General features: G+C 42.4%; 2 pseudogenes; both read right to left on the bottom strand.

Moving 5' to 3' along the window:
* Positions 1-4,485: 4,485 nt before the first annotated feature.
* On the bottom strand, positions 4,486-7,407 carry LOC146366248 (cytochrome P450 1B1 pseudogene; annotated as a pseudogene).
* A 648-nt stretch (positions 7,408-8,055) lies between these two features.
* Positions 8,056-10,963, bottom strand: LOC146366247 (cytochrome P450 1B1 pseudogene; annotated as a pseudogene).
* Between the last annotated feature and the right edge of the window lie 539 nt (positions 10,964-11,502).

The following is an 11,502-nucleotide window of genomic DNA, read 5'->3' as shown; positions in this document are numbered from 1 at the left end:
CTTGTGTTACTTGAAAAAATACACAAAGCAATAATCTGATTTATTTCAAAAACAAATCAGATATGCGTGCTCCTCAGGGGGAGCTCTTTGTGCCTCTTGAGGAAGTTCCAGTCTGGGTTGCAAAACAGTTCTCCAGTGGTTTGTTATTGTAGAAGGAGACACCGCTATCTCTGACACTGCACAAGATTGATGGCCTCTTGAAGGTGCTGGACCTACAGGAAAGTACCAGAAACTTTCTCAGTGGGTCTGAGGAGAATGGCTTTATCGGGAGACAAATGAGGTCATGAGCTATTTGCAGGAGACATACTATAATAATCTAATTTGCTTTCTAGGTTTGGCAAATGAAAAGGGAGTTTTTATTTTTGCTTGAGTGAAATCTTGCCAAGTCCTGTTGTCATTCATAGAAAGTAAAGAGGTGCAGCTGTTTAGACGATGAGGAATGTGCATGGTGAAAATGGGGTCTCCTCTTATTTAAACCTTACTATAACAATTTTCACAACATATATTTTTAAAACATCACGAGAAACCAACAGTAACATGCACAAACATGAGATAATGAAGGCAAATCTAGACAAAACATGCATTAATCAATATAGATGCACATAATCAGGATTCTATATGGTCTATGATCTCCAAAGTGCGGTCTGCAGCCTCTTTGTGGTCCGTGAAGGTACTGCAAGTAAGTTTTCTTGTTATTTTTGAAATTTAATATTTACTATTAGTATTAATTTATTCGAGTTAAAGTGGTGCGCATCCAAGGAAAGCCATCCATTGTCTTCCGCTTATTTCTATCAGGGTCGCCTAACCCATCTGTCATATGGCGAGATGTGGGGTACCACCCAGACAGACAACCACTTACACCTATGGGCAATTTAGTATCACAATTTAACCTAACCCCAATAACTGCATGTCTTTGGACTGTGGGAGGAAGCCGGAGTACCTGGACAAAATCCTCGCAGAAATCGGGAGAACATGCAAAGTCCGCGCAGAGAGGCCCCGGCCAAAAGGTGGGCTTATACCCAGTCGAATGGTCTTGCTGCGAGGTAATGTGATAAATATGTGATATAAAATGAAAGCTTTTATGAAAATCAACCTAAACAAAACAACAATCAGAAGAGCAAAAAGAGGTCAGTGACAACAAGCAGATCCTAGTCTTGAGTGTTTATCAGAGTGTATGAAACTTACTTCCGGAGCCTACATTGAGGAGCAAAACTTGAAGACTTGAGCATGAGCAACCATAAGTTCTTCAGCATTCCTTCAGCAGCCTAGCAGAGTGCTAGTTTGTTCAGGCTTCTGTTTGGGAGCGATAAAAAAACACATCAGGTTTTCCAACAGAAGTCTCTCCAAATTTGTGAGCTAATGAGGACTGTATTTCCCAGGCATTAGGCCACATATTTTGAGTCATTTCATCATCTGGTTTACCCAGCATCATAGTTCTCATTCAGTGATGCGATGCCATGTAAGAGTTCTGTTTAATATTACTCACCACCTTCCAGCGTCACCTGGAGGAAGTTTTGCAACATCAGCCTCCAGGTCAGCGTGTCTCGATGATGGAACACTGCAGACTACTTCTCCACCACACTCTCATCCACGCCCACAGGGGTTTTTTGGCAGTCAGTTTAGCCATTTAACATAAAAACCTAAACCTTAGAAGGCAGCGTCGCTCAGTTTCCACACGTAACAAAACTGACCACTTAAATCCACTTAACGTGAGTGACCGTCAGAGCGTAATGTAAACTCCCATCCGTGAACAAAAACCACATGCTTTGCTGTGTGCTTGCGCTCTTCCACTTCCTGAAAATAATAATTGTTTATTATATGAAAAGAAATGCGCCAAATGGAACTGCTCATTGTGTTATTTTATATCAAAGACCTTTCTCTTTGCCGCTGTTCCAAAACATAATCCCAGCACAGAGAAAACAACAAGAACTAGCTGTTCCACCCTATAATAATGAGTTGGGTAATTGTTTATAGAAAGGGGGTCACTTGACATGTCTTTATGATGGTTGCGTGAGGCTGTAGCCCAAAACATAGGGAAGGGTCGCTAGCTGTTAAACTCTGTCAGCAATGTGTTAAAATGCAGAGACTACAGCAGGATCCCAAAGTTTAAGGTGGCACGGCTTGATTATAATGTCAACCAGACCATAATTATAAGTCCTGCTCAGTGTTTATGCCTATGACATAATTCCAAAGAGCGTTCAAAAGAGAGGAAACGCTGAACATCAAACAAAAATCCTCTGGTGGATGTGACACTGGCTCGAAATGCAAATTGCAGCTCTTTTCTTGTTTTCAGGAGACAAATCGATTCACAATGAGAATCATTTAAAAGATGGAGCACCAGTTTAGAAAGAAATCAGGATTATTAATGTGGCAGGCGGCCTGTGCGCTTTCATGGAGTGGAGGAAATTTGGCGTAAATCTGTCACAAATACACCACGGTTAATAGAAATAGCACAGCTCAGTGTTTGAGCAGGGTCGTGAGTTTCTGGGACATCTTCAGAGGTTTCAGAGGAGGTGGAGGTAGGACACATCAGATGTGTTCTTACTACTCAAAGTACTTAGTTTAGTTGTAAAGAAATGTGCATGCAAAAGCCAGGATGTTATTTCATGTGATAGGATATGAATATGTGGGGAAATGGCTTTGGTTACTTTACTCCTTGGAAATGCTACCTTTGTCACTTTTGATTTATAGTTTGTAGTTTTGTTTTTTTTTTATCCCAGAGACTTATTTGTTCTTGTTATTGAAAGAAAAATATTTGCTTGGTTACTTTATTCGATTTTTTTTTTGCCCTTGCTGCAGAATGATAAATGCTCTCTTCACATTTTTTAATACTTTGGGTTAGCTCCGACTACCACGCAGAGAATTACAGTCACAGTGCTTGTTTGCCACTTTTTGGATGCAGAGTGTATCTGTGGTCAGTGCGCTGGTGTTGAGGGCGGCTGAATAGGAAAGATTGGCTAAACAAGAACATGAGTCTTTTCCTAGTCAATGCTTAAACACAATGTTCCGCTGTGTTCCTGCGGATTTTTTTTTCTTCTGGAGAATGGGATATGGTCTATTCCAAGTAATACTACCTCACCATGTCATCTACCAAACAGTGACTGCACTTTGCATGTCAAAACCCTAGCAGTGTGGAGGGGCGTTTTTGGATGGAGCCCTGAGCTGTGGGAGGTCACTCTTTGGCTCTCTGTGTACGTGCAGAATGTGAATAACCTCAGAGCTGAACAATTATCCGCCTGTACGCTTTTTCTTTTTTTTTTGTTTTCCTTTAAGGAGTGAAACTCATCAGGTTCGAGGGCTGCGGGGTGTGCGCGGAGCGGGTGACTCAGGGTGAAAGGAAGGCTTTCAGCTGGACACATTTCATGGATGTTTTGGGAAGCAGTGATGGAAACGGGGGAGGTCAGGCAGCCCATTCCTTCCTCTGGGGTCCTTGCGGTGTCAGAGCAAAAAACAGAAGAAGGAGAGCTTGCAACAGTACAGAATGTCTTCAGCCTCGTCTGATTTTAACCCAAGTGGAAACAAGTTCAGCCACACTTCTGCTCCTGCAGGTAGACTCAAGACCGTTGACTGAGGCCAGTGCTCCCATGAGACATCCCAAGGGAGATAAAAAAGAAAGGAATGAAAATTATAAGCTGCTACCCACACTTAGACTAATATTTACAAACTATACTTACAGCAAGAGTAAATGTTGAACATGGGGGCGGTTCTGGTTTTCCCAAAAATAAGCCAGTCAGTCTGGAGGGAAGGAGGGAGGGAGGAATTCAGGAGGGGATGCTGAATGTGTTGGAACTGATACAAAACTTGCGTAGTTGCTGCTTTAAATCCCACGACAGTACAAGTGACATACAGGTGCTGATATAAACACAGGTGGGTCTGATCCTAAAGAACGGCAGTAAACAGTGCTCGCTGTTTATTTGATGAAAATAGGAAATAACTAATAATCAGCAAAAACAGATACTTTATTGGACACTTATATATGACACAACTCGGTTGGGAGCATTTTATCATTGAAGATGGCTTGAAACGAGCAAATAAGCCTGTGTAGTTAGAACACTATATATGCAGTGTAAGTACAGACTTCTTAGAAGGGATTGGGCTTGCTTCCACTAAACCAAAAGTGTCTTTTTTCACCTATGATGTCAGCCTAATAAATGAAAAGCATCTCAGTCTATTCGCTTAAAAAAAGAAGAAGAAGAAGAAGAAGAAAGAAAAACTAGTCGCACACTAGTCAAAAGTACAGCGCGATCCAGGTTAAATATTGATGAGGGCAGCTTGTGGCTGCTTACTGTTGCCTGTACAAATTTACTGAGTCACTGCCTGCATGTTAAGTTTATACAACAAGGCACACAGGGCCTGTAACCCATATTAATCTTTCACCACAACACTGAGCCTAGACATCAGCTTCTATTATTATCTCTTTGACCTCTCTGGCCCCTGTGATACCCAGCACTCCTCTCCGATACACCCCAAAGAATCAGTTAGAAGTCAGTAGGAAATGTTTATTGTACATTAAAGGCACTGTAGAACACAGACTGGATCATGTTGATTATGACAGCATTATGTTGCAATTCAAAAGAGTCTGGCTTATTATTCAGACAGTAGCCTGGTATGCACACATGTGGTATATTGTGTGTACAGAAGAAAACAGCATGAGGAACAATGAAATCAATGGCTTTTACACATTACATGAGTACTTATCAGAATACATCAGCACTATATGTGATTTAAGAGCGCACAAATGCACATGGCTTGCATTCTGGATTTGCAATAACTTTGATCATTCAGTACATACAAAGATAAATAGTTCTCTGGGTGAATAACTGTTCAAATGAGACCACACAACGGGCATGTCAGCGAAAAAAAAAAAACAGTCTAGAGGGAAATTTATTTTTCACCACCAGTTTATATTGCAATTCAGCGTGACTCCCACTAAATACCCTCATATAAATACCAATACATACTTAAGATTTATTATGGTATGTGGTTTTTGAGGAGCCCACATCAAAGTTGTCATTATATCTTGTTCCATATTTAGGCCTTCATGCCTAAGTCGCAGTTTTTCAGAACTGAAGGGCAAAACTGCATTTGAGTTTGCATTTTGCTCCCAATGCCAATTTCAGACTTCTCTTTAAAAAAAAGCACATCAGCCGTTGCAAATGTTTTTGCATTTGTGTGAACCGATAGCTTTTGCTTTAGTCACAAATATATCCTTTGTCATCTTAAAAGGGTGCACAATCTATTTGATGCAGACACAACTCCTCTTTAAGGATGCATACTTTACATAGCATTGCTCCCTTTTATTTTTAGAACCCATTCTCACACATCTTTTCACTGGCCTTTCAGTGATTCTCCCCTGAGTTTGGCAGTGATCTTGTAATTTAAAGGCTTCAGTGTTAAGCCATAGGAAGAGTTTAAAGAGAAGTCCTCATTTGGGCATTTTTCAAAGCTGCACTGGTGCAGAAGAATCGCAAAGAACACAAATATCTCAACTTTGGCTATCTGGTCCCCAATGCATCTTCTCTTCCCTGCTGAGAAGATCATCACATTGTTTGTGAAGTCTTTGTTTAGGGAGCCGTTTTCATCAATGAAGCGTGAGGGGTCAAAGATATGTGGGTCTTTCCACATCAGGGGGTCGTGATTGACGGACCACTGATTAATGAATACCACTGTGTCCTTGGGGATGGTGAGACCGCTGACAGTGACGTCTGAGGTTGTGGAGTGGGGGATGGTGACAGGAACAAAGCTGGTGTACCGCATGGTTTCATATATGAAGGCGTCCAGGTAAGCCAGGTGTTGTCTATCCTCGACAGATGGCAGCCGGTTTTGCCCCACCACGTTGTCAATGAGTTCATGGAGTTTGGTTTGAATTTCAGGGTGTTTGGCCAACAGAAGGACAATCCAGTGAAGAGCAGTGGAGACGGTATCCAGACCTGCACCAATCAAGTCTGCCACAGTCGCCTCTGTGTAGCCTACAGTGAGCTCCTCGCCTTTCTCTGCCTCATTAAGGACACCAATGATGGCATCGCTTATGTCCCTGGTCACCTCTGGATCAAAGGTCTCCCTATGCTTCTCCACTTTGTTCTTGATGAATGCAAAGAAGTCCTGATTCAAGCTTTTGAAATTTCTGAAGACGGTGCGGACTGGATTAGGGAAAGACTGAAGCCAGGGCATCACGTCAACCAAGCTGCCAGCCCCTACTGTCTGTCCAAACTTATCCACCTTGTGCAACAAGGCTCTAAACTCCATATCATCATGTCCGTAACGCTTCCCAAAGCACAAGGCACAAATCACATTAGCAGCAGCAACTGTCAACTCTTGAGCCGGGTTGAAATATTGGCCCTGAGCACTGAGTTTGAGGAAACTCTCAACTAGCTCTGTGGCTTCAGCCACAATCTGCTGCTCAAAGGCTTTCTTGGTCTGACTGTTGGCAGACGAGAAAGCTCTGATTGTAGATTGAGCAATTTTCCTGTGCATCTTCCACTGTTTGCTGTAATTTGTAAAAGTCATGCTTTTCCCCCCGGAAACGAATTGAAAAGATACAAAGTTGGGTCTACCTGCAAACTCTGTGCTGTGCTGTATCAGGGCCTGACGAATAACCTGGCCTCCATTCAGGACCACAACGTCACTGCAGCCCAGTCGTATCTGATACACTTCACCATACTTTTTCGCTAGTCTCGTGAAGGTGATGTGAGGCATCTGGCCCAGCTGCAAGGCATTGCCCACCACAGGCCATGCGAACGGTCCCGGCAGTCTTCTCTTGAGCTTGAGGTTCCTGACCCAGAGACAGGCTTCCAGACAGAAGAGGAAAACAAATGATACGACCAAAGCAGGCTGTACCTGTCCGCTCCATTCTCTGATGATGCTGCTGCTGCTCTTCACACCAAACTCTGCATCTGTTTGAGCCATTGCTGTTCTATCATCCACTGCCTCTAATAAAGATTTCACTCAAAATTGAAAACAATTTCCTCTTTTTCTGGTCTTTAATATATTGAAATATTTGAGTGGAGAAAAAAAGTAGAGGTTTGAGGGTGATTGAGAGTAGCTCGATCAGGTTGAGTAGTTAGCAGTGTAGCAGTGCGTCTTCAGACGACCACTTAAGAGGAATGCAGATTCAAGTCTTAACACTTCGCTTATATGTATCTCTACGGTGGGAGGGTTCAGCGGCTCAGGTTTTTTATTATCTCTCCCCTCCCATTTTGACCTTAGTCCTATTCCCACTCAGGACTGCTTCCAGCAGCGTCCCTTGTAGGATGATGTTGGAAAAGGAGAGCAGCTATTTAATTGACAATGTTGCCACAAAGCACAGAATTACTGTTTTTGCGGCCAAAATGTACAAGAGAATGGCACATAATTAAAAAATAAACAACTTTCACATACCATGTGTGGCCAAAAATGAATGACCACAAAATATCGAATATGAATTTATCGTTGTGGGAGTTTATTCAAGGAGGTATATATTGTAATATATAAGATGAGGAGTTAGAGATTTTCAGTTTCCTTTGTTCTTTTCACTTTCCTACAACTTTCTGAGACCATTTTAAACATGACTTGGTTTTGGTTATTTACAGCAAAGCTGTTAATTACAACCATGCAGGGAAAAGGCCTCTGGGATACCATCATGAAAGCTAGAGGTTTCGAACTCCAAACACTGAACCAGCACAATTTATTATGCTCTATAAAATATATAGACAATGTTATTGTTGGCATAATAGACCTTTATACAAAGGTCTCTGAGATAATGTCACTCTTAGGCTTGTGGTTGCATCAAAATTGTCTGAAACAGAATGCAAACAGCTGTAAATCTGCTTATGTGGGTGCCTGTGCAACAAGGAGATTCCAAAAAAAAGCATCAGCTTGGGTTTTATTGATATCAAACCACAATTCAAATATTCCATAGTGCTCTATTTATGGAAAAAAACAAAGTGTCATGCTGCTGATAACATTAACAGGGACTAAAAATCCTTTGAAACTGAGATATACACCTACATTAGTGAGCAGTGTTAAGATAAGTTATTTAGCGTAACTTTCAAGACTAAATAAAAATACACATTGAGCTTTGAAAATTCACTTTTAATCATTTCAGATACAGCTTATTTTTGCATTACATAGAGCCTCTGCAGGTCTTGAATGAAACATTATCACAAAAACAACGCCTTAACAGCCTACTCGTGTTTATTTCATTTTTATCTTTGCCCCGACGCAGACAGAGAAACACATCCCTTGGGCATCGCAACATCGATTCCTGAATACAGTGGCTTTAAGAGAGTGCAGTGACATCCATGTAGCTTTGTAAAAGTTACTGTAAACAAACATGTCTATGCAAATTTGCTGCACATGTGTTTCATTGTACTGGGGAGACATGCATTTGGCATGGGTAGTGCTGGAGTGCTTGTACAGTAAAAAGTTAAATCTGGGTCCATGAAGTTTGTGAAGTTCATTCTCCACTGCAGCATCACTTCTTCATCCTTTGAAAAAGGGATGTACGCTTCTTGATGAAAGACTCCGGCTCGGCTGCCCAGCTTCATAAACATGTCATTTTTGTCTCCTTTGATCAACACGCTCTGTTTATTTTGTTCTTTCTGTGAGTACAGTAGATAGTGAAACAGCTTAAATTTAAATTCCTGAAAAAACAAAATTATATATACATATATATATATAAACATTTTTATGTGACTTTATGTGGCAATGGTTAAATACATCTATTTTACATATTACAAGTTACAACAATAAGTCAGCTAGTGACTTGATGACATTCACAAGCATTCAATACACAGTTATAATAGTTTAAACTGACTTTGAAAGGTTTTAGCTAATTTTTCCACTCACATGCTTAATAGGCATAAGACAAACGCACGGCCCAGAAATATGTACAAAAATGATCAAGTATAGTGTGAAACAAACATCTATTACCTTTACACTGTATCACAAGAGTCCACAAGCATGCTTTTTGACCTTTTGCAGCTAACGATACATCTGTAAAATCATGTCCTCAGCCCTGCACTGACAATAATTCAAATACAGAACATGTTACGATATGAACTAAATATCACTGTTAAATATGATAATCATACAACCATACTATTTAGTGCAGGTATACGGATAGCCTACTCTCATCTAAATGTCACAGGTGGGAAAGTATTTGCTGGAGTCTCAGTATTTGGGGGCAAGCTGTTCATGCTGGGGAAACTAAGCCAAGCAGCTTTCCTCTCAGCTTGGTGCTGACACAGAATGGAAGGGGCTTCAGTGCGAGCCCATAAGAGCAGTCGAGAGTGACGGGCTCAGAGGGGTTGCTCTCAAAACTGCACTGGTGTAGCAGGACTGCTGTAAATATAAATACCTCTACCTTTGCGATCTGGTTACCGATGCAGCGTCTTTTTCCTGTTGAAAAAATCATCACGCTGTTGGCTTTGTCTTTGTCGAGGGCCCCGCTTTCGTCGAGGAAGCGTGAGGGGTCGAACACGTGATGGTCCTTCCACTTCAGAGGGTCGTGGTTGACGGACCACTGATTGATGAACACCACCGTGTCTTTGGGGATGTGGAGCCCTTCGATGGTGACGTCTGAGGTTGTGGAGTGTGGGATGGTGACGGGGACGAAGCTGATGAAGCGCATGGTCTCATAGATGAAGGCGTCCAGGTACGCCAGGCTGCTTCTGTCTTCAATTGATGGGAGTCTGTCTCGGCCGACTACTTTGTCTATGAGCTCCTGCAGTTTGGCTTGTATGTCTGGGTATTTGACCAGGAGGAGGACAATCCACTGCATGAAAGTTGAAACTGTGTCTTGACCTGCTCCGATCAGATCTGTGACTGTTGCCTCAACAAACTCTTTGGTCAGCCTGCTGTCTTCTCCGTGCTCAATCACACTGATGATGGCATCGCTCATGTCCCTCGTCACCTGAGGATTGAAGGACTCTCTGTGTTGCATCACTTTGTCTTTCACAAAACCAAAAAACTCTTCATTGATGTTCTTGAAGTTTTCATAGACACTACGGACTGGGTTAGGGAAGGACTGAAGCCAGGGCATGACATCTACCAAGCTACCAGCACCCACTGTCTCCCCAAACTTGTCCATTCTTTTTAGCAAGGTCCTGAACTCTAGGTCATCGTGTCCATACCTCCTCCCAAAGCAGAGAGCACACATGATGTTAGCGGAAGCTACTGTAAATTCATGAACAAGATCAGAATACCGTCCATCAGTGCTCTGACGCAATAATGCCTGCACCAGCTCCATGGCCTCGGCTGTAACGTGCTGCTCAAAGGCTTTTTTGGTCTGACTGTTTGCAGAGGAAAATGCTCTGAGGCTGGACTGTGCAACTTTCTTGTGTGCTTTCCACTGTTTGCTGTAATTAGTAAATGTCAAACTCCTGCCTCCCGAGATCATCTGGAAAGAGAGAAAGTTCGGTCTGCCTGCAAACTCGGTGCTGTGCTGTATCAGAGCCTGGCGGATTGCTCTCTCTCCATTCAAAACCACAACATCACTGCAGCCCAGCCGGATCTGGTACACGTTGCCATATTTTTTGGCCAGCCTGGCGAAGGTGATGTGAGGCATCTGGCCCAGCTGCATTGCATTGCCGACCACGGGCCAGGCGAAAGGTCCCGGCAGTCTTCTCTTCAGCCTGAGGTTCCTGACCCAGAGGCAGGCTTCCACACAGAAGAGGAAAACAAAGGTGGCAACCAGAGCAGGATGGACCTGTCCGCTCCATTCTCTGATGATGCTGCTGCTGCTCTTCACACCAAACTCAGTGTCCAGTGCCATTGTGACAAGCTTCCTGCACACTTGCTTCTCAAAAATGATTTAAAAAATAGTTTCAAAGTTAGTAGAGCTGCTGACTATGTGGGGAAAATATAAATCACTTATATATCCATAGCATCTAAAAAAAATTATATTTTAGATGTTACTGAAATGACAGTGAGGTCATTTTGATAATGAATAAAGTTTTTTTCTCCCTCAGAGAGTCTTTTCATCAAGATCAGGCTTAAGTGCCTGATTTTTTGCTTCACTCCAGTGTCTTATATGTTTTGCAGTTGGTGGGCAGGGCTCGGGATAACTTTCATACTCCTCCCATTGTGGTAGCCCCGCAGACCCCGCTATATTATCTCTCCGCTTGCCGGTCGCTGTTGGAGGCGCGCACTTGAGAGAGCCGAGGGACACCGTGAGCGAGCAGCGTGAACGACTGCCGACGGAGGAGAGGGGAAAAAAAGACGTAGCAACTGGTGACCGATTAACTAGGACAGTTTGTTTAACTGTCCTAGTTAGTGGGAGAACTTGCATAGTTTGCACATTTTGAAGTGCGTCTTTTGTGTGTGTGTGTGTGTGCTTTTTTTTTTTTTTTTTTTACATTATTTCTTTTTTTTTAAGGCTCAGCGGGAAAAATTTGGCTTTTAAAAATGTGTTTGCATTCGGTTTACGAATTATGCAAAAATATATTTCGGGGGAAAATGATTTTCATACTTTCACGTGTATCTATTTTCATGCTTGAGAATTTGCAAGAAACAAGCGCAGCG

The sequence above is a fragment of the Perissodus microlepis genome, chromosome 19, assembly GCF_051167445.1.
Source record: "Perissodus microlepis isolate ML-2025 ecotype Zambia chromosome 19, ASM5116744v1, whole genome shotgun sequence".
In the NCBI taxonomy this organism is placed as follows: Eukaryota; Metazoa; Chordata; class Actinopteri; order Cichliformes; family Cichlidae; genus Perissodus; species Perissodus microlepis.
Note: the sequence above shows the minus strand (reverse complement) of the source record. Positions and strands in the feature narration are given on the sequence as shown.